The sequence below is a fragment of the Equus asinus genome, chromosome 5 (assembly GCF_041296235.1).
Source record: "Equus asinus isolate D_3611 breed Donkey chromosome 5, EquAss-T2T_v2, whole genome shotgun sequence".
NCBI classification, from domain to species: Eukaryota; Metazoa; Chordata; class Mammalia; order Perissodactyla; family Equidae; genus Equus; species Equus asinus.
The window spans coordinates 53,959,612-53,987,237 of NC_091794.1; the positions used below are offsets into that span (position 1 = coordinate 53,959,612).

Here is a 27,626-nt window from a genome sequence, read left to right on the forward strand (position 1 = left end):
AAAAAGCTATTTTAATAGTGAATATTAAATTATTCCTAGAAATAACTAATAAACTAAAGCTGTGATAGTACATGCACAGAGAGAGGTTTATCGTTAGATATTAAGGAGATAAATTTGATAGATTGAATGTATACATCATATATTTTTACATATTTATTCAATATCTATTATGTGCCAAACAATATTCCAGCCATTGTGTCAGAAATGAATATAAAACAATGTTCTTTGCCTTAAAATGCAAGGAAAGACACACAAAAAACAAGGAAATGCATAAATAAGCAAGGGAATTTCAAATTTTATTGCCTGCATTAAGACAACTGGACAGGGTAATGAACTAGAAAGCACATCAATTAAGCTACTTTGGTCTGCAATTAACATGAGACCCAACTTTAAATGGCTTAAGTAACAATGAGATTTATTATCTCATATAAAAAGACTAGAGTGAGTGTAGTGTGAGTAGTTGGCAGGATCAGCTCCTGTGGTCCCTGAAGGTCCTCAGAAGGAGTCTGCACCAAGCACAGTGACATGTTATCTGAGTATGAAGCTTGATAGCAGCAGGATAGGATTTACTCTCTTTCTAATCACTTGGGTGTGAGGGAATGAATCATGCAGCGCACTTAAGTGAGAAGAGGGGAGTCCATCAGCAGTTTATTCAGTTGTCCCCAGTGATAGCTTTGGAGAAGAAGAAAAGCGACTAGATATAAAAGCAAAACTAGTAGGTGTCACTGATGAATTTGTTATAGTAGGTAAGGAAAAGAAAGAAAAAGAGAGACTGGATCCCTCCTATGTTTAAGGGGCTGAACAACTGGGGAAATGTGGGATGGTGTGATTGACCAACAGAGGAACAAAGTAAACAGAAAGTTAAAAATTGATTTTTTTTAAAGAAAATTAATATTGGAGAAAGATATCAAGGTATCAGTTGAAAGAAATAACAAACATGCTAACCAATGCATGTAAATTACACTAGGCACCATGACAAAATAACACACAAGGCTCTAGCTTATTGCAAATATGAGCTATAACTTTTAAAAAACCCATCCAAAAACAAACTCTGATGAATGTTAAAGATAACAACAACAACTTGCAATGGTAGTTTAAGAGTAACAAGTATCAAAAAAATGTCCAGAACACTTTAGGGAAGTCATTAGTGCCACACACTATAAAACTGTAGGCAAGAGTTTCACCAAAGGTATCAAACAGAGGAGGTCATTTGCCTTGAATATATTTAAGAAAAACACTTCCTAGAGAGGAAACTAGAGAAGTTCTCAGTTCCATACAACCCATCATGTTCCTTCACAAGCATACTCTTACATATTCATGCATTACACCCAACTACATTAAGATTTTCAGGAAAGAGCAAATCAGATTGTACTTTGTATTCTTGACAAGTTAACTGAACACCACAGAATATATCAACTACTACCTTTAGGAATTTGTTGGCTAAAAGAAGGAAAATTTGCTGAAAGTTTATTTTCCTGTCGGTAGCTGACTTGGAAAAATTAAGAGTAACCACACAGTGGAAAGGTATTTCCAGGTACCAATACTGTGGCAAGTTATTCCGATGTAAAAGAATATCCATGAAATAATTTTTTGCAAGCCCAATTTTACTAACTAAAATTAAAAAAATAAAATTATCCTGCTCATAAAGATGTACAATAGCTGTTTACAAAATTGAAACTAATAAAATATTTTTCAGGATCTTGTCCTATGACATCACAATATTCTGTTCAAGAGGTAAAAAAGAAATATGACTTCATTCATTCAGTGAATATTTATTGAATGTCTACATTCTACAGACTCTATTCTGGGCACTGAACAAACATAAAATTCTTGTTCTCATAAAGTTTATATTCTAGTGGTGGAGGAACAAAAAATAAACAAATCCACAAAGAAACAAAACAGGTAAAAAAGAAAATATTAATATAGTTTCTATGTAGGACATAAATTAGGCCGATGTGGTGGAGCGTAAATGACTGCCTGCTTTAATTTAGGTCATCAGGGAAGGTCTCTGGCCTGTGTAGGTCCTTAACAAAAAGCAAAAGCCAGCCATGGAGGGATCTGAGGAAAAGCATTCCAGATGAAGTGAACAGCCTATGCAAAGGAGTCAAGGCACTTCATGAGTTTGAAGATCTAAAAGAAGGCCATTATGGTCGGAATGTCGTGGATGATGCAGACTGTACTAGTTTCCTAGGGCTTCCATAAGAAATCACCACGAACTGATGACCTAAAGCAAAAGAAATCTATTCTCTCACAGTTCTGGAGGCGAGAAGTCTGAAATCCAGATGTCTGTTGGGTCATGTTCCCTTTGAAGGCTCCAGGGAAGGATCCTTTCTTGCCTCTTTCTGGATTCTGATGGTTGCGGGCAATCCTTGGCATTCCTTGGCTGTAGCAGCACACTCCAATTTCTGCCTCCAATTTCACACAGCTGTCTTCCCTCTGTGTGCATCTGCGTCCCTGTGTCCAAATCTGCCTCTGCTTATAAGAACATCAGTCATTGGATTTAGGGGCCACCTAATTCACTATGACCATATCTTAAATTGATTACATCTGCAAAGGCCCTATTTTCAAATAAGGTCACATTCTCAAGTACCAGGAGTTAGAACTTCAACTTACCTTTTTGGGGAACACAATTCAACAAACACCAGAAACTAAAAAAAAATCTGTTAGGAACTAAATATGAAAATATGATATCAACTAGATGAGTGTAAACATATTCACAGTTTTCTTTTGTGATAATGTAAAATGTTTTTTTCTCTAAGAAAAAGTAGTGACCACAAATTAATATTGTAACTGCCATCTCATGGGGCTTACTCCTATTACAGGAGATTATGCTCCCTACAACTCTTTTGATAACTTACATCTCTAATCTATCATACTTAAAAACATGCGTATCTACTGTTTTGCACATTAGTAAAGGCAAGTCAAAGACAAGGAGACAATCAGTCATATGAAGCTCTTGCCAGTGAAGAGAAAATGTTCCTGTTCCTCAAGGGAAGTACATTTTTTCCTAGAACTTTGCTATGTAAGCAGCTTCTCACCTGGAGGTTCATACTGAGGGCACTTGGAGTGGATTTACACTCTGTTGAGGATTACATTCCACAGCAAGTTTCAAAGCTTGTTTCACAGAGCAAGTCAAAAACCCAAGTGAAGAAAGCTACTATTTAGTTCATTAAGAGCATGTGATCCAACCCTATTCAAATCAACGCTTCTAATCTTTTTCTGCCTTCAATTCATTCACATCTACAAGATAGTCCTGTAAGTAAGATATCTCATTAGTACATATGATTCTCAACCAGGAGGAGGATAAGAAACTTGGTATGGTGCAGGGCCGGGGTGGGAAGAGAAGGCAATTAGAATTTCCAGGGAGATTAAGATAGAGAAAAACGTTTTCTCAATCCTCGCTTTGATACGTCACCTTTTAACAATTAAAAATCAGTGATTTAAAATAACTAGTGTATCCATCTATCTCACTTGGGGGTATCTACATAAAAACCATAATAATAGTGACTAACAACATTTAGTGTTCACCAAGTGTCAGGCACTGTACTAAGTGTGTAAGTACTTCACTTATTTAATGCTCAAACTGACCCTTGATGAGAAAATTGAGGCACAAAGAAGTTAAGTGGCTTTGTTGAGATCACACAGCTAGGCAGTGACAGATCTGGGATTCAAAATCAGGCACATATACCAGAGATTGTGATGTTAACCACAATATTATTCTGCTTGTGATTGCATGGAGATCTATAATGATTAACAAATGTAAATACATAACCATGGTTAAAACATATCATTATTCAATTGCTCATTCATGAATGCTTTTGTATTTAGTCCATTTATTTTTGGTAAGATCAGGAGAATCCAATACTATATTCTTGTGAGTATTCAACAAGCCCTTGGAGCTTCTATAGCTCTGATTTGGATGCTGTGAGCTAGCTCCCCACTTCTGGGTTTACTGATCACTTTCAAGAAGTCTTGCCTCAAATTGGGTTCTGATCCTTCAAGAGGTGACACTTACTTATGGTTCATTCCGACAACTTTACTGATTAACAGTATCCTTATTTGGAAGTCCACTAGATCTGGAAAATATCAACCATAGCGTTAAAAACAACACTAGGAGCCACCCACTTCCCCCTTTGTTTCCAGACTTGCATCACTATGAGTCGGGGATGCAGTGATTAAATTCATAGGCCCGGTTCTACACCATTGCAGAGCTCCTGTACCTCTGTCTGACAGTTTCCTGTCACCACAGGCATCTAGTGAGAAATACATTTTAAAATATGAATATATAAACACTTGGCAGAGTGCCTGGCATATGTAAATAATCAATAAATGGCATATGTCAGTTTTATTAACCTATATGTCTATCAGAAACAGGTTTTTGGCTAAGTAATTTTATAGAGGGCCATATATTATGGGCTTTATATTAAGGTAATCATTAATAGAAAATAGAAGGTGCTTATATTGAGATTGAATATAAACATCAATTATTGAAAATAATTATCCTCATAAATTTATTTATTGCATTTATTATTTTACACTGTTTTAGCTCATTTATAGATGCAGAAATTCTATGTAACACATACACACACTGTGTACACACATGCATACACAATGAATGCGCAGGTAGATCTATGTTGACATAGTTTGCCTTTCCTTATGCTTAATTACTTATGGTACCCCTTCCGAAGCCCTAGAAATTTCTATTTTTTCCTCCTGCCTACTGAAATGTAACTGTACTTCATCATTTTCTTTCTGAAAAAATTCTCTGCTTTCAAAGCTGTTACTTACCAAATATGATGATAATGTCCTGTTAATAGTGTGATGGCAAAGTATTCCAGCACCTATTTCTAGATTCAGATAATAAATAACCGTTCCAAAAATATCGAGAATGTTCCTGGGAAACTCCCGAAGACAATGATTTCACATCTGTTGTATTTTCCAAAAGAGTGATTTTGATGATGGGAATTTAAAGGCAGAAAAAAGAGGAAATGATAACAAGGTAGGATGTAAAAGGTGATTTGAGGTGGTTGTTAGGATTTTCAAGGATTATCCAATTCCACCTTCATAATTTCTTTCCATTTATCAATAATCAATATATTTAAACTAATTCAATAAAGTTACTTCACACTTCAGGCACTGCCAATATAAAAAGTTTTTAGATTTTTAGCAGCAAATGACAGAGGCATTTTTAATTACACAATAAAAGAAAAATCACATATCCAGCATTTGTTATGTATCTATTCAAACACTCATTCTTTGAAAAAATATCCCACGAGTGCCACAATGTTCAAGGCATCATTAGTTACTATGTGCTCCAGAATATAATATATGCTCTGTGGACAAGGAGCTTACAGTCCAATTGAAAAAATAAAAGCAAAAAATCAGAGTATTGAAATGTATGGGCAAACATTAAATTATTTGACTCACATTACTAGGACTCTGGATGGCTATCAATATTTTAAGTTTGACTTATTCAAATCCAAATCCATCACATGCTTCCAAAAGATCATTTTACCTTTACCCTACTTTTCTGCTCTTCCATCTGCTCATCCTTCCAAGAGTCTTGCCTTTTTGCCTTCTATCCTTCTAACACCAACTTGACCACCAAAACAATTCTAAATTCTACCTCTGCCATTCTGATTTTCCCTTTTCTGATCATTGTGATATTTTCCATTGAATATAGAAAATCCACAGGCACTCTTTCATGACTAGGCAGTTATTTCATATATTAGTCGTGCTTCTTCAAATAGATGCAAACTTCTGGAAGGCAGGAACCATGTCTCTATTTTTTGTAATATAGCTAAGAACATCTTACCAAGTGTGTGTGTACAACAAAATTTTGATAAACACATTAATTGAAAAGATCTAGGAGCAGCATTTCTTTTAGCATCCACATTTTTCCTTGTGACTGTTAAGCCTTAATTAACTCTAAGAATCTCAAGCTTCAATATTTTATTTTTCATGTTAGTAGTGCCCAAAATTCACTCAAAATATTAAGGCTAGATATTTTGAGTTCCTATGAATTATTTCTAAAGTAAATTATATTTTTATTGTTATTTGACCAAATGATATAAAATATATATCCAGAAGAACATGAGCACAAATAAAGATGGTTCACATCCACGAGAATAAATATGATTCAGTTGATAGCCAAGTAGTACTTTAGTTCCCACGGGTAATACTGACGGTCACGAAGCAACATTCATGATATGTCACACTTCAATGAAAATGATTGCAATTAGAATAACATGCAACTTAGTTGGCTCTGATCAGACAATGACTATGACTGAGTAAATCTCAGCAGATTTCAGGGGATGGCCTTAGACAAAGGTTGCTAACACCAACATTTTCACATATAACTGGAACATATTCATGCTGTGTAATATTTTCATTCTACAGCCTTTATTCGCAAACGGTATTTTAATAGAGGACTATTCCATTAGTAAACAGACTAGTCTTGCTGACACATCTTTCCTTTTAAAATATACTTTGGCTGAATTCTACCAAAACCATTTTGAATGCAAAAGGGATGCTTTTCAAGCCAGATGGTTTATCTAATAGGAATGTTTTCTGATTAGAGAAACAGCAGTAGACTCATGATCACAGCAGGTGCCAAACTGGTCCTGTAGTTTACATGAATTTGCAACTGAACAAGTCATGAACTAAAGGAAATCTGTTTTATAATGTGCCATGGACTATTCTGAGAGGAAGCGGGATATAAAAGATGTTACCATATCAGATGGATTTCATATATAATTTCTTGATATGACGTAGCCATTATTGCATTTGTGATAAAATTTATTTATATACTAAATTGCTTGAGTATTTTGTGGTTCCTATTAATAAGATTTCAAAATCATAAAAACTTGCAGAGGATTTTATGATGGAATAATAATCTAAAGTATATTTTTATCAAAATAATTAAGAATCTTTTAAATATATATCACTGTTTTTCTTTCTCATTGTCCTTATTTCCTATACCTGTATTTTCTCTTTGTTTAAAGAAACAATTTTTTGATGTACTGGTAATCAGGGAAGCAGAATATTATTAGTATGCTAGGCACCGCTATGCCTAAGTGTGCATAAGATGTACACTTGCAGAGATGGCGTGGAGATGCAGGTTCCTGAATAACAGAATTATTGCCTTTCAAAATAGTGTAAGTTGTTTCTTAGTGCAAGCATAACTATTGGGACATAATAGGCAGTGAGCCCACAGGTCCACTCTCTGACTCAGCAGTACTCATTTCCAATGGTTTGCCGAGACCATCAAACTTTGTAGCGCCTCCCCAAGGTGTAAGATGCAAAGTGTGTAGTCATAACCACCCACCTACTTTCTTATCTTATTTACATCAGATGCTCTGTTTATTTGCTGCTTTGGAAGAAAATCAAGGTAAAAGTAACCTAGAATTGAGTCCAATTCATCATTCTTAGTCATCTTCACCCCAGGCAAATTCTATGGTCTGTTCTAGAACAGTTGGTTAAACAGTAGAGACTGTTGGTACCTGGAACACGTTCAAATCAGAGACATATTATCCAGAAGAATCGTAATTTCCTAATTGATTTAATGGTTTTATAATCTTATAATTATCTAAAGTAATCTTCTCTAAAGGTGTTAAGTAAGCATCAAAATATGTCAAGTTGAAATTGGCGATCCCATTTTCTGATGAAGTACAATGATTTAGCCAGTTTTTTTATACATGGATTTGGGATTAAAGTAATCAGAATTTTACTATGGTTCATTGTTATAAGAATCTTTACAAGGTAAACTTCTGTATCTTATATAATTTGTACTAGTTAATCAAATTCCTTTAGAATTTTTAAAGTATTTATTATTTTTACCATTTGTCTTGGCAGTTGTTCATACACAGACTTGAAACCCTGTACTACATAACTATTTGATGTAGTAACTTGTTATTTTAGGTTAGCTATAAGCATTTATAGTACAGGAAACACATCTTCCATATTGCGTTCAAGTCCTTCACAATTCTGTATTAGGCAGGGTTGATGATCAATGTACTTATTTTATTGAATTGGTTACATTGCTTATGGGAGGACAGATTCTATTGAAATAGAGGGACCTGTTTGTGACTCTTTGCTCAAGTTTTATAGGGCTATAATAAAAGTTGCTCCTGCATTAAGCAACATTGTAGCATCTTTCATCCTTACCTTACTGAATGAACTAAGTGACCAAAAACCTGCGCTTCCTTTCTTTTGAAATGTTTTCACCTTGCTGTGGGTCAGTGATTCTTAAACAGTATAAAGGAGTGCAAATGTATTTTGGTAATCCACAAGTTCTCAATGAGACTAGTTTAATTTTCCTCTTCATTTTAGTAATATTTTAATATATATGCATGAGCTCATATCAGGTCACCTGGATGGTCACTATAAACAAGGACTGCCGTGGGGTTCCACTGCCTGAGTTGGAAATGAGTTGGTGTCATGAGGGAATACCTTAATGGTACTGAGAAAAGAACAGAGGTAGTTTTAGAACATCAGTTATATGATCTTTCTCCATTTACGATGTGCTTAGTTAAGAAGTCAAGCCCAAATGATGCCAATTTTTTCTGTTCCAAAGGAGGTTTCATAGTAACGTGAATGGAGAAAAATAGAGGGAGAACTCAGTCATCACATGGAGTGCAGTAGGGCCCATGTGCCAAACTCAAAAGACCCTACATCATTCAGGTAGTGCCATTTGCATGCTTCAAGCACTGATTTAGTTTGTGCAAGATAACATCATCATTAAACCCACTTAATGTTAATTTTATTTTTAATAATTTACATATATCTTGCAGTAAACTAAAGCTATAAAAAAGAATGTACATATAGTCATTTTTCTTCATGTATATAATAAAAGTAATTTAAGTTATTATTCATGGTCTAGAATAGTTTTTATCCTTCAAAGGGATTATTTACATTTCTCTATTATAAGAAATGTTGCTGTAGTCCATGTGTACTCTCTATGGTTTCTGGGTATTAGTTTACTATTGTGATGGGGCAGGACACAAGGGTCAATTAGTTCAGTTCAGGAGTGAACAAATGTTTTCCATAAAAGGCCAGATAGTAAAGATTTTAGGCTTTGCAGTCCACACAGTCCCTGTTGCAACTACTCAACTCTACTGCTACAGCAAAAAAGCGGCCATAGACAATATGCAAATGAATGGGCCAATATGTTCCAATAAAACTTTATTTACAAAAACATGTAGTGGGCCATGAGCTGCAGTTTTTTGTCCCCTGAACTAGGTGTGTGGACTCAGGATATAGTGTTAATAAAATATTTCAGGAGCTTTTACCAAGCTTCTCAAAAGGGGAAATTAGTACTTACTAGCATAGTTCTCCAAAAGAAAGCTGAAAAATCACACAAAACTTTTCAGTTCTTTCTTACTTTAACTTAGAAATTGTTTATTATTTAGAGAAGCTGAACAAAATCTACCTGAAGTAAAACAGATAAGCTTTGTAGAGCTCAAAAATTTGACAGTGGCATAAATTAGCCACACTATTAAATATTTAAAAAGAAATGATCACTATTCCTAAAGCCAGCCTTTTATTTTCTTCTCTTACACATAAATTTTCAGAAAGTTTCAGGGTTGTGTTTTTATGAATGTGGCTACTTTTCTTGGAAGAAACAACATGGTAAAGTAACACGTTTTAGTAATGGGAGCAAACCAGCTTTCTGATGACAGCATGGATGTATCTAATGCATTCTAAGTACCCTGGGTTCTGGACCATGCATTTCCCATCTTTTGAACAGTTGCTACCTTTAAATGGAATAAATGTAACACATCAGGTACTTTCCCTTCTTGCCAACTGAAAGCTACTAATTGAAAAGCAATGCACAAATAACCAAGAAAAATGTATAATTTTTAAAAATGTTTTCATATTAAATATGACTAGTCTAAATATGATATGAAAAACTGACAATTCAATTCTTTGAAAAAAATAGCAATTTTTATACTCATGATACATCTATGTAATTACAAGAAAATCCTAATTCTTTGAAGAAATCCAATGAATGAAATAAGTTATTACAATTTAAGCAATTTTGTAGCAAACTTAATTTGTTGTATTTAATAATGTATGTGACCATGTTCTATTTTGTTTGTAAAATAAACACAAAATAGTAAATAACTTCTATTAATGTCTAATAGATATTACTTCCACCTAGTTAAATTTTAATGTTTAGCTTATCTTTTTATTTTTAATCCTTTGCAGAAGATTGTAACTTTCTAATATGTCATACTCATTTTTCTTTAGTTCCTCTACTGTTAAACGTTATTTTGTTTATCCTTTCATTCATCCTTTCTCCTATTAAATCATTTATTTATTCTTTATTTCTTTAATTTCCCAATATTTATTAATCATTTCACATTGAGTTAAGCTGGTACATGCCTGGTACACTGTACCTGATGGTTTACATAGAAAGCAGTCATGTATAGAATGATAAATGACATAACAACAGCAGGAGGGTCTAACCTTATCGAGGCAAGGTGTGGAGAGCATCAGCTTTCCAGTAACCCTTGCCTACAATTTAAAGTAAGCTTGAAAGAAGTGACAGCTCATTGAAAATATTCAATAATACAGAAGTATATAAAGTGAAAGTAATTTTTTCATATCTATCCCTCGAAGCTCTTACACACTAGTTATAATCTGTGAGCATACTGATGTGTACAATTAAGAATTTGCACATGCAAGTATATATGTGTATATATATATGTATGTATATGCATACATATATGTGTATATAGGAAAAATACACAAGAATATATTTATTCTTACAAAATTAAACCTGACTGTGTACTGCTCTGCAATTAGAATTTTCCTCTACCCCACAAACAAAATGGCATGGGCATCCTTGCACTTCAGTAAATTTCATTCTTCTAACAGCCAGCTACTCCAAGTTGTAAACATAGTTTACATATCTCCCTTTATTAAACCATCCTCATATTAATAAAATATAACATTACTTCATGTTCTTTATTTCCTAAAAATAATGCAATAATGAACAGCTAAGTGGGAGAATTTCTACGGGATTAAATTCTGCAGGTGGATTTTTCTATTCAAAGTGTTTGCACGTTTCAAAGATTGATAGAAGTAATTTGTCCTTAAATTTACTTTTTCTACCAACTGTGTATGTTTCCCACCTTGCCACATTCACTAATAATTGCTTTAAAGAAAAAAGAAAGTTAGCCTGATAGAGAAATTTTGAATTGCATTGTTTTCAAATATATTCCTTAATGCCTACATTTGATGTTTTCATATGATTGTTGCACTTATTTATTTCTTCTTCTATGAATTACTGTCACATTCTTCATCTATTGTTCTGGTACATTGTTTAAGTATTTCTCACTGATTGTATAATTCATTAATATATAATGGCCATTAATCCATAGTTTACTATGTTGCTTACCATTTACAACTAATCAGGGCTGTGGTTATCCATGAATAACTTTTAAAATAATGATATGTACAGATATTTCTTGACTTACGATGGGGTTAAGTCCCGATAAACCCATCCTAAGATTAAAATATCACAAACTGAAAATGCATTTAACACACCTAACCTCCCAAACACCATAGCCTAGCCTAATCTACCTTAAATGTGCTCAGAACACTTATGTTAGCCTACAGTTGGGCAAAATCCTCTAACAGAAAGCCTATTTTATAGTAAAATGTAGAATAGCTCATGTAATTTATTGAACACAGCACTGAAAGTGACAAACAGAATGGCTGTCTGGGTGCAGAATGGTTGGAAGCCTATTGGTTTTTCACTTTCGCAGTTGCAGGGCTGACTGGGATCGGTGCCTCGCTGCAGCTGCCCAGCACCATGAGAGAGTATTGTACCCCATATCGCTAGCCTTGGGAAAAAGCAAAATTCAAAATTCAAAGTAGTTTCCACTGAATGCATAGTGCTTTCACACCATCATAAAGTCGGAAAATCATGAAGTCATATCGTCATAAGTTGGGACCATCTGTAGTTACATTTGTCATTATTTTATATTGTTTCCACGCTATGTGTCTTGAATAAGAGAGTCTAAGTCAAGATAATAAAAACATTCTGTTAATATTTTTTCTTTAAATATTTTATATGTAACCATTGTGACCTACTTAATAAGTTTGGAGTACATTTCTTTTTTCTTTCTTTTTTTGTTCACTAGCCCAAGCCACACCTGGCCTTAACAGTTAGATGAATGGAATTTTCATCTTCCTCCTTTTGCACATGAAAGACCCAAGAACACTAGTAGCTTACTCGGTCCAAAAGGGATGGGAGCAGCTCTACTGCTTCCTCCCCTTGGTCCCACAGATAGAGGGAGCTGTGATAGTTCACACTCATATGGGCAGCCATGAAAGCATAAAATATTCATGATAGTGAATTTTATGTGTCAACTTGGCTAGGCCATGGTACCCAAATATTTGTTCAAAAATTATTCTAGATGTTTCTGTAAAGGTATTTTTTTAAGATGAGATGAACATTTAAATCACAGACTTTGAATAAAGCAGACTATCCTCATAATGTGGGTAGGCCTCGTTCAATCAGTTGAATGCCTTAATAGGAAAAGTCTGACTTCCCCAGAAGAAGAGGAAATTATACCAGCAAACCATCTTTGGACTCAAACTGCAACTCTTCCCTGGGTCTCCAGCCTGCCAGCCTACCCTGAGATTTTAGATTTGCCATGACTCTCTATCTCATAAGCCAATTCCTTAAAGTAAAGCTCTCCCCCTTTGCATATACATGTATATGCATATATACATACATATACATACATATACGCGTACATATACACATGTGTACGTATACATATACATATCCTGTTGGTTCTATTTCTGTGGACAAGACTGCCCAATACCACAGTGTCAGCTTGATTGGATGCAGAAGGCCTTCCTGTTTCATCCACACACATTATTGAACCAGCCTTGACAAATAAACAACCCTGAGGTTCTTGAAATGCTACTGTCTTCACTCCTGATGAATTCCTTCTATGGGCTCTGGTGACTCCCTGCTGGAAGACCTTGGTCAGGACCGTATGAGTCTATCCTTTTAGATCTATAAATCTTCAAATCTCAGAGTCCAGGAACTTAAGCAGGTATTTGCCTTCCCTGAGCACCCCTAGAATCTTTATGGAAATCATATTTCTCCTATATATATATACATACATTACTCTTCCTCTGTATTGTTTTAATTAATATAACTGTATAGAACGTTTGCTATCTACCAGAGATATCCTATCACTTTGAGTAATTTATTTCCAAAATTTCAACATCTTCACAGTTAAGTTCTGCTAGTTTAAATTACTTTTTAAAGAAATTTTTTATCTTATCTAAATTTTCAAATATGTACAATAAAATTCATGAAAGAGTTATTTTAAAATCTAATCTTTGGTTATGTTCCTTTTTAAGTACTAACTAAGTTTTTCTCTTTGTTCTTAGTCAAAATTATCAGATGTATTTTTTTATATTTATCAAGTAACTTTTCCTTCGGTTTCAATTTCAATACTTTTCTTTGAACATTGCTGTAATTAAACTCCAGACTTATTTGGATTTCATGAGTTCTTCCTTTAGTGTCCTCTTACTTTTCCGTGATTCAAACCAGGCTACCCTATGGCATATAGTTGCCCCATTTCCACAGTATCCTCTGAGCTGTGGTAGTTTTTCCAGTCTTTCCTGATTTTCATGACTTGAAAGCCCTGAGGCATACTGGGCAGGTATCTTGCTGAATGCCCCCAAATATGGATCTATCTGTTGTTTCTCTCATGCTTAGACTGGGGTTCTGGGTTTGTGGAAAGAATACCACAGGGAGAAAGGCCTTTTTCATCACATCATATCAGAGGGTAATGATGTCCACGTGGCATCACTCGTGATGTTAACCTTCATAATTTGGTTAAGGTAGTGTTAGCCAAGTTCCTCCATTGTAAATTTACCATTTTTCCTTTTCTCTATACAGTTCTTTGGAAGATATCAGCCAAGTCTAGCCCATCCTCAATGGGGAGATGTGGGGAAGGGATAAGAATTAAGCTCCACTTCCTAGGGGGTGAGTATCTCCATATAGTATTCGGACTTTTTCTGTGAAAATGATTTCTCACTTCTTCCTCATTTAAATAATTTTTTATATTTATTGATTTCTTTCTTTTTCTTCAATTGACTGTTAACTTCCTAAAATTCCTCCAGAAATATCATCAATCAAGCAAAGCTGAGTTTATTAGACTTGATTCAGTAAAGAAGAATACCACCTGAATAGAGTACTAGTGTAGCATCTGAGAAAGGGAAAGTCAGAGGGAGAAGAGATGTTTGTTAGGTGGTAGTGCCTGGACTGAAGTCTTGCCAGGAGAGAAACTGGTTGGGATTTAGGGGGATTTAAGAAATAATACTTTTGGATTGATGGGCACCATGAAGTGAGGGTCTTGAAATGAGTATTGACGAACAAGCTATTAGTCTTGATTAAAAAGCCATTTTAGTTGGTTCATAGTCTTATCTTCCAAGAGCAAGTATCTCCCAGAGCAAGTAACTGACTTGTTTTTGCTTGTTCTCTGTATTGTTTAATAGAGAGACAGAAGGGAAGCTTAGACTCAGTTTTATGTAACACACTAACAATTTCTATTGGCTTTGGTTCTGAATTTTTTTTTTGGCTTATTTTGTTGTTTCCTAGATTCTTGAGGTGAACGCAAATTTCATTTATTATCAGGCTTTCAAAAAAAATTGATTTAATGTATAAAATTTTGGGGGGTATGATTTAATATATGATTTGATACATAGTAAAATTCATTTCTAAATAATCTCTAATTTCAGTTTTGATTTTCTCTCTGACACAAATGATATAGAAAAGTATATTTTTATTTGCAAAAAATTCATTAATTTTGGCTATTTTAGCTTTTAACTTCTAATTCTATTCTATTGTCTTTCATTATTATAACATATGTGAATTTTGTTTGCATTTTATAGAGTTTTTAACTAATATATTCTATGAATATTTTGGAAAAAATTCTATATTCTCTGCTTACTGGAAATTTTTTAATCTATTATTTTGTGAAATTCTATTTCTTCTTTTTCTTTTTTGAGAAATATTAACCCTGAGCTGATATATGCTGCCAATCTTCCACTTTTTGCTGAGGAAGACTGGCCCTGAGCTAACATCTGTGCCCATCTTCCTCTATGTAGGACACCTGCCAAAGCATGGCTTGCTAAGCGGTGCCATATGCACACCAGGGATCTGAAACAGTGAGCCCCGGGCCACCAAAGCAGAATGTGCACACTTCAGCGCTGCGCCACCAGGCTGGCCCTGTGAAATTCTATTTATAATAATAGTTTTTCTTTGTATGACTTGTAGCCATGTTTTTAGTACATACATGCTTATGATGGCTGCATCTTCCTGGTGGGTCGTACCTTTCGTCTTTTGCTCCTCAAGCTCCACACTTCACCTCTGCTGCCTAGCTCACCACTGCTGTGCTCAGAGCCTAAGAAGGACTCCAGGAAAACAGCTCCTTTGTCTTTTGGTATTCAGTCTTTAATTTTCCATCATCGAGTACTCAGAATTGTACACAGGACAAGCTGTTGTTTTCTTGAACAGTCAAGTCTCATCCTATTAAAAAAATCAGATGTCAGTCTGCAGAGATGTACCATGGTGACCACATTTTCCATTATTATACAGAGCATTTTTACTGCTTATAATGAATAATCTGAAATAACTTTTCTCATAGTAGAGTCTGCTTTTTATTTACCTAGTTATATGGTTCATTCAAGTGATTTTTCTCAAACAATAGAATCTGTCTTAAAGATATGTTACTTCTCTTTCAAAACAGAAACTCACTATTTCCTTTGAAACATCACAAGTCTTTGCAATTCTACTCTCTCCTTCAAAATTTCAAGGAATCTAGGGGCCACATCAGAGTTCAATTTCAAAGCAACCAGTCATATACTCTCTGAAGTCTCTGCAAGAAAGAAGCTTTCCCCAAGCTTCTCCTAAGCCCACAAGAGCAATTTAATATAGTCAGTGATGCCAGTCACTCATTAGAGGCAGGTGACACCTGGTTTAGTTCTTATTGTTCTGCCATTTGCTGTGAGACCTTGAGCAATTTACTTAATTTCTTTACAACTAAATTTATTTATGCAAAGTGGAAATTATACCAGAAACTACCTTATACCACTGTTGTCAGGATTTAATGAGATAAGATCTGGAATGTTGCAAGAGCTCGGCACAGAGTGAGGGCTCAATACAAGATAGCTATTATTAGTAATGGAAGCTCCATCCTGAGATGATAAATATGTGCCTGGCTTGCATATCGTGTTCCAGGGATCATTACCTTCTCCCTGAGCAGAGATCACTGTTACACCTAGAAGCAAGGGCCAAGGACCCGTCAGTATCTGGAGAAGCACATGGAGTAACAGAAGACAGGATACAGGAAGCAGGTGCTGAGTGATCCACTTAATTCGGATGGATGGCATGTGTCTGGCCTAGGGCTATTTTTAACAGGCCAGCAAAACTGCAGCAGATCTTGCTCTGTAGCCTCTTCAAAGCATTGCCAGCACCTGCTGGGCTTCAGGACCAATGGGAGCTTTGTGTAAAGGTGTTTGTTATCCTTTCTGGCCAAGGATTGTTCTTTAATTATGACTTAAATCCCTTGTCACATTATTTAATAATATGCTTCATTCTCACTATCCATCTATCCATTATAAAACAGTAAAAAAGTAAATCGCTAGTGCTAGATGCTAATTTTCTTTTTTATACTCCTTAAGTTTCTGAGAGTTGGCTGCTGGCTCACATCAGCAAGGTGAGTCTGCAGATAAGTGACCACACGTGTGCACTGCAAAAGCACCTCATTCCCTAAATCCTCCTCCTGAGAATAAAAAGAACATGGCTGCCGCTTCACTTCCGCCTTCCAAATCTCACACAAAATGTCTCCTATGACCCATCTAGAACTATTCAGGGAAGGGACTTTGGGAAACATAATTCTCTATTGGCTCAATTGACCCCCCCAATACTAACCAAAGTGACCTCTAATTGGATGTCTTTAGGCACCTCAACTCAACATCTCCAAACATAACCTCTTGATTCCTATTATTTTCTGCCCTCAACTTTCTTGTCTTCCAATGTTCCATATGAAAGAAAATGGCACCACCACTTATCTAGTTGCTCAGGATTAAAATGTTGCAGTCACATTTCATCCTTCTATTTCTCTTACACCTCATATATCATCTCTCAATGAATAGTAGAGCAAAGGTAATCAGAGCTACCTTGAGAATATGTTCTTATTTTCACTCTTCTCGCCACCTCCACCACCACCACCCTCGATAACCTAGTTGAAGTCATTACCATATCTAATGTGGACAACTTCTGTAGCCTCCTAACTTGTCTCATTGCTTGCTGTCTTGCATTTCTCAGTCTGTTCTCCAATAGCAGCAAGAATGATATGTCTAAGTGGCAAATCAGGTAATGTTACTCCTCTCAAAATCTGTCAATGATTTCCCATCATACTTAGAATAAATTCCTCATTTCTCCCTACTGCTTATAAGTCATCACTTGGTCTTGTCTCTAGATTTCTCTGTGTCTTCATTTCCTACCATTCTATTGTGCCTACTTCTGCCTAGCCACTATAGTTCCCTTGCTACTGCTTAAGTGCTCTGAGCACACTCTTGTCTCAGGAGCGTGCACTTGCTATTCCCCCACACTGAAATACTATTCCTCCACATACTTGCATGGCAGGGTCACTTACTCATTTCATTCAGCTTTCTGTTCATATGTCCTCTTACACAGTAGCTTTTCTGTTTATATCGCCACTTCAAAGAGAAGTTGCTTTTTTTCCCTAAAATAGCGTCCATATCTGTCTATCCTATTTTCTTGCTTCATTTTCCTTCATAGCACTTATTACTCTCCAATGTTTTCTTCTAACTATTTTTATTTTATTAATATATGTTCCCCATTACACTAGAACGTAAGCTGCATGAGAATGGGGCTAGGTCTGTACTATTCACTTTTGAGTTCCCAACACTTATAACACAGCTTGCCTCATCGTAGACACTCATAAAGTGAATCTTCTGTTTATTGGTAGGTATAGGTTTGTTTTCTCTTGGTAGTAATTTGAGCATGTCCTACTGAGGGCCCTAATAGAAACTCTGCTATATGGAACTGATGCTGGGTCATTAGCTATATATTTGCAGCTTGTGCACTTCAGAAGACACTACAGAATGCAAGGGGCACCCCTTGGATTTGCGTCATATACAAACTCTGCAGCTGTTTGTATCAGCCATGTAAACAGGAAGGAAATGAGTGGACAGAGACCCAACCTTGAGGCTAACAGAGATGCACCAGGTAAAAGTGATAAATTTCAAGCAGGTGTAGTAATAGCATCCTTAAGTCATATCACACAGGTGGTAAGACTAGGGACCATGATCTTTACTGAGGTCATTTTTCTCACATAGATAAGATATAATAAATGCATAATTTTAGGCCACTAAAATGTGTGTGATTAACATTTAATAAAAAGAATGTGTCAGCTGAACAATATCACATTAGATAGATAAAGTTAAATAATATATGAAATTGAATTAATGAAATGTATCTGGAAGCACAAAGAGAAATGGCAATAACTGATATAAAACTAAACATGTTCATGGTATTTTTTCTTTCAATCTCTTAGGAATTTTATTAATTTAGGAGGCTTCAGGAAGAGATAAATGCTCTGTATGCCTTTTTTCATCCGTCCCCATGCAATGAGGTGAGAGAGATTTCAAACTGAAATGCACTTTGAAGTCATCAGGACAGAAGAGTTATCAATTTTAAGGTCTTTCTCTCTTTTTATTTCTACTGTTCCTCAGGTCATTTTATGCCCTGAACCATTTAACTCCCTCTTTCTTAGGTCTCTATCACTCATCTCAGTTCTCTCTAACTTCTCTATTCTCGCATTTCACCTCTGCCTTCCTCCCATTAAACTCACTACAAGGCCCACAAATCATGGCCTCTGGGGAGTCATTTATCTTCTGTACTTCAGTTCCATCATCTATAAAATAAAAATACTACCAATCTTTTAAGTATTTTACAAATATAGTATGGCATAAAGCAAATAATATATGTGGAGAATGACGGAAGATACTATGAGACTATCTGAAGGTAAGGAAAGTAGAGGAAGCTAGATCACTAAAGGAGCTGTCACTAACAGAGGAACAAGACCAAGCAGGAGTCTAAAGAAAACGACAAGGAGCCAAAAGCGGGAAGCAGGTGATGGAGAAGTTGACTGTGCATAAGAGCTTACGGGAACAGTATGGAAATTAACGGAACAGCTTGTGAAGGTACAAGACAAGCACAAGTAAATACAATCTTTTTGCTCATCAGGGATAGTGAGGCACCATGGTAAGCTAAATATATGTGAATGTTTATGTGCATTGGAAATTGGTTAATAAAAACAGGGGCTGGCTTACTTATAGTGAGTTAGGAATTAGAATTAAGTAATGATTGCTCTTGCTGTGTTTGGGTTTGGGTGGAACTGCATTATGATTAGGCTGATAGAATAAGACATAAGTGCAAAATCTATTGAAGGCTCAGCCTCTCACTCCTATCAAAGGCGTAAGAAAATGAGCAAGAAATAATAGTCCATTAGAGTCAACCAACTACCAATCCCAAGAGATTTCTGTGCAAAAGCCAACAGTAGAGGTTGTTCAGAACAGGGATGTGGATGATCAGAGTAGAAGATTGTCTGCTGGCCTAAGGCTGTGACTGCTCTTCACGCATCTTAAGCCTAAAAGACTTGATGTACCTCTCGCAGTGGGATATGTCTTAGGAAATCCCAAGGAAAATGGATGAAAGTTGCAAATGTTAGGTTCTGATATAAACAGATCCTCTGATTCTTTCAGAATTAGATGTTAATGAGACTTCAGACTACTGCTCCTCCCCAGGGAGAAAATCACTAGGGCAATTCCTCTTTCCTATTTTGGGACTCTGAAGAGGTGGCTAATTCTTGGTGAGAAGAGTTGTTCTAACCGTATTTGTGCTCTCAGTTATCCAGGCTTTGGAGTGCAAGGAAGTAAATTCCTAGTAAATAAATTAAAATCATTTTTCCATTTTACACATTAATTGGATGAAAAGCTATATCATTGTTATGCCACGGATCCACATCCCAAATTCTTGGAAATTAGAGTTTTGTCTTTTATTGATTATTATCTCTATATATTTTCGTCTCTGGAAAAGAATTTTTAACAGTTTAACACTAAACTCCAAACATGACATTAAAAAGAAAATTTAAGAATTATATTTTTGTTTGCCTTGCAGTAAATAAAAGATTCATATCAATAGGAAAAATCAGGTAACTAAATACATTGTTTTATCTGACAATTTTATTTTATTTTATACTATTTATTGACGTGGAAGAACTTATACAGATGATTCAGGTGGTATAGAAATCAACTTATTGTTCAAAATATCACAAGATCATGAATATTTTTTACATCAATTTAATGGATTTAATTTAAAAAAGCATCTTTTTTTTCCTAGGAAATATATATTGTATTAAATCTTAGATTTCTATTTTGCTCTATAATGTAAAACTGTTTGTATTTATTTCCACCAGTTTATTTACTCAGCAAATATTTGTATAATATCTACTATGTGCCAAGCACTATTCTAGGTAATGGAGATAGAGAAGAAAACAAGGAGAACAATGTTCCTGTTCTCACAGTGCTTGTTCTAGTAGTGGGAAGAATAGATAGATAGATAGATAGATAGATAGATAGATAGATAGATAGATAAATAGATAGATAGAATGTCATGATAAAAATAAATAAAGGTGCTAGACTTCTTGGTAATCTAAACCTTCAACTTGAACTGTAAGATTTGGAGAAAAAATATTCTTGTCAGGGAAATGACAATGACAAAGTCTAAAGACAAGAACTAGCTTGATTTTAGAAAACAGGCAAAAAGTCAGTGTCATTGGAACAAAGTGAGCACAGTGAATAGTATGACATGAGGTTGGGGAATAGGGAGAAAGTAGATCATTCAGGGCCTTGTAGGATAAGGCAGGAGTTTTATTTTATTCTATGTTCAATGTTGTATTACTTGTCTGTTCTGTACAACAAACCGCTTCAAAACTTAGCAGCTTAAACCACAACTTTACTTATTTTGCTTACAAATCTGCAAACTTCCATGCAGTATCAGCTGAAAGTGGTTCAACAAGGGGCTGAAAGATTAAAGATGGCTTACTCACATGACCACCAACTTGATGCTGGCTATCAGATGAGAGCTCAGTCTGGACTATAGGCTAAGGGCTTAGGTTCTTCTTCACACGGCCCTCTCCACACGGGTCTCTTAGGAGTGGCTAGGTTTTAGAAGCAAGCATTCTAAGTGAAGTAGAAAGCTGTATCATGCTTTATGACCTACTCACAAAAGCCATATAGCATTCATTGTTACAATCCTGCCCAGGCTCAAGGGCAGGGAATAGCTCTTGATGGGAAGGGTATCAAAATCATACTGTAAGAAGAAAAAGTGAGATGGGAGATCCTGTTACGGCCATCTTTGAAAAATACAATCTGCCACTGTTTGTCTTCAGGCTATAACGATTTGTATCCCTCCCACATACAAAATATACTCATTCCCGTACCCAGGACTGAAAAGTATCATTCCATAATTGCATCAGCTCAAAGTCAAGAATCTTATCCTCTAAATCAAATCTAGGTATAGGTGACACTCTTTGTGTGCACTTCCTCAAATACAGCTCTTTGAGCACACTTTCTTATGATATAATGAAATGTGACACCTCTGACATCAAGAGAATATTTCTAGGTCTCCAAATACTCAAAATAAAATGGTGGGTCAGGCTTTGAATAATTGCTATGGACAATCCCATTCAAAATGACACAGTAGTCACTGGTCCCTATCAATTCTGAAATCCAGCCAGTCACAAGTTGCCAGTTCCTTTTCAGTCCTACTCCCTGGAAGTTATTCTCCAGAGCTCTTCATTCAACTCAGTGAGCTCATGGTCCTTCCCTCTGAGTCCACTTTCTTTTTCCCTAAGTATCTTAAGCCTGTTGCCTACTTCTAAAGGTTTGAGCATTCAGGGCCCTTTCTCATGTTGTGCTATTTCTTTTCCTCTTATTACAAGCTGATACAATTCCTTTAACAATTTGAGTGGGCTTTCTGTATATTGATTTAGAATTCATTTCATCAGACAAAAGCTATAACCACAAATCTTTTCCAGATAAACCATTCTCTTCCTTAACCTCACCATGACACTGCTGTGGGATGACATCTTCAAAACTCTCATAAGCCTTATTGTATAATGGAGAGGACTGAAAATCACACTATTATGATCCTTAGAAGGGCTTTTTTCTGTTTAAAGATGAAGAACCATCTCAGATCTCTCTGAGATCTTAGTGGATTTTACAGTACAATTGATCTTCTCCCTTAAGCCAGTCCTTTATTTGAGCATCATTTGCCACCTAGAGAGATTTGGAAAGAGAGACAGATTCATTTTGAAACTAAAAAAGTTCTGGGTCCCTTATATTTAAGAGTTCACTTTTAGCTCATACCTCTCTTCTCACATTATATCATAGGCAATGAAAAGAATTCAGGTGACACTCAATATTCTGCCTGAAAATTCCCTTAGCTTGATCATCGAGTTCATCAGAACATTTCCTATCTCCTATGTTACTTCAGGCAATAGTGTTGTCAAAATTTCCATCACTACAAACATCTTCCAATCACATTTTTATTTTTAATTTTCCTTTGAGCTGCCAGAGACAGACTCCTCAAGATTCTTTAGGCTTTTGTTAACATTTTTGCAAGCCTTCTAGCTTCCTCATATGGCCTGTCCCAAAGCCAATGCTACATGTTTTAGGGATTTTACAGCAGCATCTTTAGGTACCAAAATTTGTGTCAGTTTTCTATTACTGTATATATATTTTAAAAATTATCCCACAACTTAGTGACTTAAAACAACAATAATTTCCTTTGCTCATAGTTCTGTAATCTCATTAGGGCTTGGTGTGGATAGCTCATCTTTGTTCCAGATGTCAAGATGGCTCACTCACATGGCTGGCAAATTAATACTGGTCGTTGACTGGTAAATTAGCAGAGATGAGGAGGCCTAGGTTTCTCTCTATATATGGGCTGCTCCACAGGCTACAGGGGCTTATTCAGGCACGGTGACTGCTGTTCGAAAGCAAGTGTCCCAAGAGAACTAGGCATGGTTTTATCTGATTTTATTACCTATAGTGTCACTTCCACGTGAATCATAGGGCCATCCAGATTTAAAGGGAAGGGATATAGACCCCTATCTTTAAGTGGTAGGAATATCATGTCACATTAGAAGAGTAGAGTGTGAGAGCCATCTCTGGAAAATAAAATTTGCTCATGAGAGAATATATTGAATGGATTTGAACAAGATTAGTAATGTAATCTGATTTTTGTTGAAAAAGATCATTCTGGCTATTATGTGAAAGATAGACAAATGTGTGGTAAGACCAGAGGAAAGGAGCCTATTAAAGAGGTTATTTCCAGAGTTTAGGAAAGATATGATATGATGCCAGCTTGTCCTGGGAAGAAGAAGTGGAGATAAAGAAAAGTTTGAGATACTTTGCAGAGGTAAAATCAGTGGAAATACATTAGGTGCAGTCGTTGAGAGAAAGGAATCAAAATATACTTCTAAATTCTGTGCTTGAGAAATTGTGTGAATTGTAGTCCTGTTTGCTAAGATGAGGATGACTAGGGAATACATAAGTTTTATGTTCGGTTTTACAGGAAGAGAAGTTCAAGAGCTCAGATTTGTATGTGTTAAGTTTGAGTTCTTATTAAATATCCAAGTGTCGATGTTAAGTAGAACATTTCATATATATGCCTAGAATTCAGAGGAGACATCAGAGATAGAAATGCCATGTGGTGGGAGAGAAGAAGTCATCTGCATATAAATGGGCTATGATGAAATAACAGCAATTCAGTTGGGTATATAGAAAAGAATGGGCATCCCAGTATCCTGGAGCACTGTGATAGAGAGCTGGTCACAGACATAGGAGCCAATGAAAGCAAATTAGAAGGAAAGGCTAGTGAAGGTGGGGGAAATCCAAAATGCCTATTATTGTAGAGGTCAAAACAAATGTTTCAGTTACTATGGCTCTGTAACAAAAGCACTCTAATACTCCAAAACTAATGAAATTAATTTTTCTTTTTTTTTTTTGAATCAGCAACCTGAGCAGGCCTCTACTCTACTCCGTTTTACTAAATATCAGCTGGGGCAGCTTGAGGCAACAAGCTGAAATCATGTGAAAGCTTGCTTCCTCACTCATGTGTCTGGTGCCTATACTGGGAGCTGGAACAGCTGGAGTTCCTAAGGCATCTTTCTCTATCATTATGTAGTGCCTCCATGTTATCATTCCAGAATGGAGGCTTCAGGGTAGCTAGACTTCTTACATATCAGCTCAGGGATCCCGAGGTGTGTGTCACAAGAAAGAGAGCCAGGTGAAAGCCACATCTTTTATTACCTAGCCTACCTAACATTAAATCCATATTTTAATGGTCAACTCACTTTCAAAGATACACTGAAGTTCAAGGAGAGAGAACATAGACCCCATCTCTCAATGGAAGGGAGAAAATAGATACCATCTCTCAATGTCACTTTATTGAGAGCGTGTGAGAAATACCGGCGCAGCCATCTTTGGAAAACATAAACTGCTACAATAAGTAAAGTATATCAGGTAAGGTCAGGAAGAGTTGATTCCATAAGATATCTCGTAAATTGAGCCTACAAGAGTGAGCAGTGGACGTGGCAACTGTTGGAGGTCACCCATAACTTTGGCATGAGCAATGGCAAAGGAGGTAAAGGGATGAAAATTAGACTGGGAAGGGGTAAAAAAGGAGAGAGAGAGAAAGTGAGAATAGTAACTATAGATGACCTTTTTGAGAAAATTTGCTGTTGAAGGGAGCTACAAAATACAGTAAGAGCCGGAAAGATACATAAGTTCAAGGGAAGTCTTTCTGAAAGACAGGAAATATTTGTATGCCGATGGGAATAATTTAGGAGAAAGAGAGGGAGATTGATGATGGAAAGAAAAAAGAGAGGAGGAGGGCGGACACGAAGTCTTCGAGAAGGAAAGAGGGCCAGAGGATCAGAGTACAGTTGAAGGAAATGTACTTTTATGGGAGAATGGACTCTATCCACGGCCTCCTGAGGGAAGTCAGAGGCTGTAAATAAAGATACACGATTTACTAGTTCAGTGAAAACAAATCATGGTTTTGTGAATATAGTGAAAGAAAACTCATTCCAAGAAATTGGCAATGCCATTTTTGATTCATATGTTCTTAAGTATAAAATTAAGGTAACCGTTATCATAGGCAAGATCATACAATTATTCCTTCATCTTAATCATGTCTCTGCCTCTAATGATCTGAAATGAAACTCCACTCTTCTTCAGTTTTACTCATCTTCTCTCTACTAACTCTTTGGTTTCTGTGTTTCTGCAAAATTTTAGCTGAAAGAATACTAATTGGGAGTCATCCAAAATAGATTTCGGTCTTTGGTCTGCTATTTATTTAGTTAGTGTTGACAACGCAATTTTGTTGGTCCTTAGTTTCTTCTTTTGGAATGGGATTTTTAGATTACATGATAATGGTGATAAAAATAGTATCTTGCTTTATATAACAATGGAAAATTTTAACATTTTTAGATATATGCCTTTTTCCTCTAAATTATCATGTTCTAAGAGAAAGTTTAAATTTAAGATAAGACTAAATTCATATTTCTCAATACTTCATATTTTAACCTCATATGCAACATATTTTTTACAACATGACTTTGTAATTAATCTTGTGGTTTATGTGTGAACGTGTAATGTTTAACTTTCACCATAATGTTCTCTCATAAAACTAGAAAAGCTTGCGTCCTCTTTATTTATTTTTTTTTGCCTTTAAAGTGCTGAAAGCCCACAGCAGACGCATAATATATGCTTAGTGATGATAATGAAGGCAATGCGTCAATATACAGAGTTTTCTTTTTGATAATGAAGATGTTACTTGATGTCCAGTACTCTTCTAAGTATTTGAAATATATTATTTCATGCTCACAACAATGTGAGATAGTTACTATTTCTGCAGCAACTAAAATTAGATACAGAGTGATTAACTAAGGTCAAATAGCTAGCAATTCTGGATGCAATGTCCCTAATCTTAACCATTAATAAAAGTTGCCTCTCTGATGATGGTGAAATTAATGACAATGATGGTTAAGAAAATGATATTGAGAATTATGTAGCTGAGAGATAGGTAAATAAATGAAGCTTAATTCTAAGAATAAAATGCTTAAAGCAAGGTAAAAGAGAGTGATGCAGAGGAAATTAGCTTGCAAGTGGACTAGTACCACCAGAACACAGAGAGAGTGGCAGGGAACAAGACTAAGTAACCAGTTGTCTGAAATGAAGGTGTGAAATACAGTCTCTTTTATGACATTAATGTTGTATGACCAATCAAAATTTGATCATTAAACAAAATCAACCTCTTGGATTATGGATCCATAAGGAAAACACATTTAATTCCTATTTCTAGCAAGACCCAAAGTTAAGTTGAATTGATGATCAACAATATAAGTGCATAATTATTTTAGTCAGGATTTATATATATATATATATATACATATATATATATATATATAAACACAGACTAATACAGAAGTATTAGAATATAATATAAATATATACTTATGTATGATGATCAGATAGATATAAGAAGATTCCTTATAGAGAATTGGCTCCTGCAATTATGGAGGCTGGGAAGTCCCAAGATCCGCAGTCCCGGGAGAGCAATGTGTAATTCCAGTCTGAGTCCAAAGGCCTGAGAACTAGGAGAGCTGATGGTATAAGTTCTGGTCCAAAAGCTGGCAGTCTTGAGACCCAAGAAGAACTGATTTTCAGTCTGAGTCCAAAGGCTGGAAAAGAACAATGTCCCAGCTCAAACAGTCAGGCAGGAGGAGATCCCTCTTACTCAGCCTTCCTGTTCTGTTCAGGTCTTCAATTGATTGGCTGGTGCCCATGCACGTTAGGGAGGAGAATCTGTTGTATTCAGTCTACTGATTCAAATGTTAATCTCATCTAGAAATACCCTCATGACACAATCCCTTTTAAATATCCACCAGCAATATATAAGAGTTCCAGACATTGCACATCTTTACCGAAATTTGATTCTTTCAGTATTTTTAATATTAGCATTCAACTAGGTGTGAAAGAGTATCTCACTGTAGTTAAACAATTATATTCTAAATAAACCCAATAAATATGCTGACACATTTGATTGTGAAAACACAGAACTGGCAGTACTTAGTGGCCAATTCTCCAATTACAAAAGTGAGTTCTTTGAGTAGAGAATATAGATCTTGAATATTTGAACTGCAAGTATGAAATTAAATAGTGATGAGCTCAGTGATAATTTAGACTCCGTATCTGGGGCCTTCAAAATAAGAAATAAGTTATCTCATTTCCTTTCTTGCTTTTTTCTATCTTTTGTGTTTTTTTTGTAGATTTTGCCCTAAATCTTATTTTTGCTCACTTCCATGGTTAGGGAAATAAAAGTTTTTAATCTCATTGTCCGTATTGATTAGAATCAAATACTATTGCAAGATTTTGCTTAAAGTTTAATTTGTACATATTTCCTGACTCAAACAAAATCACTTTGA

The 27,626-nt window shown here is 35.6% G+C and overlaps 1 long non-coding RNA gene across 1 annotated transcript in view; it reads right to left on the reverse strand.

Moving 5' to 3' along the window:
• Window positions 1-282: 282 nt before the first annotated feature.
• Window positions 283-27,626, reverse strand: part of LOC123285960 (uncharacterized) — a 296,087-nt gene continuing 268,743 nt past the window's right edge. Inside the window, exons 4-5 of the long non-coding RNA XR_011503750.1 lie at window positions 15,373-15,568; window positions 283-2,472 (exon numbers count right to left, since the gene is read on the reverse strand). This is a non-coding gene — a long non-coding RNA (uncharacterized lncRNA). The remainder of the gene's footprint in view (window positions 2,473-15,372; window positions 15,569-27,626) is intronic.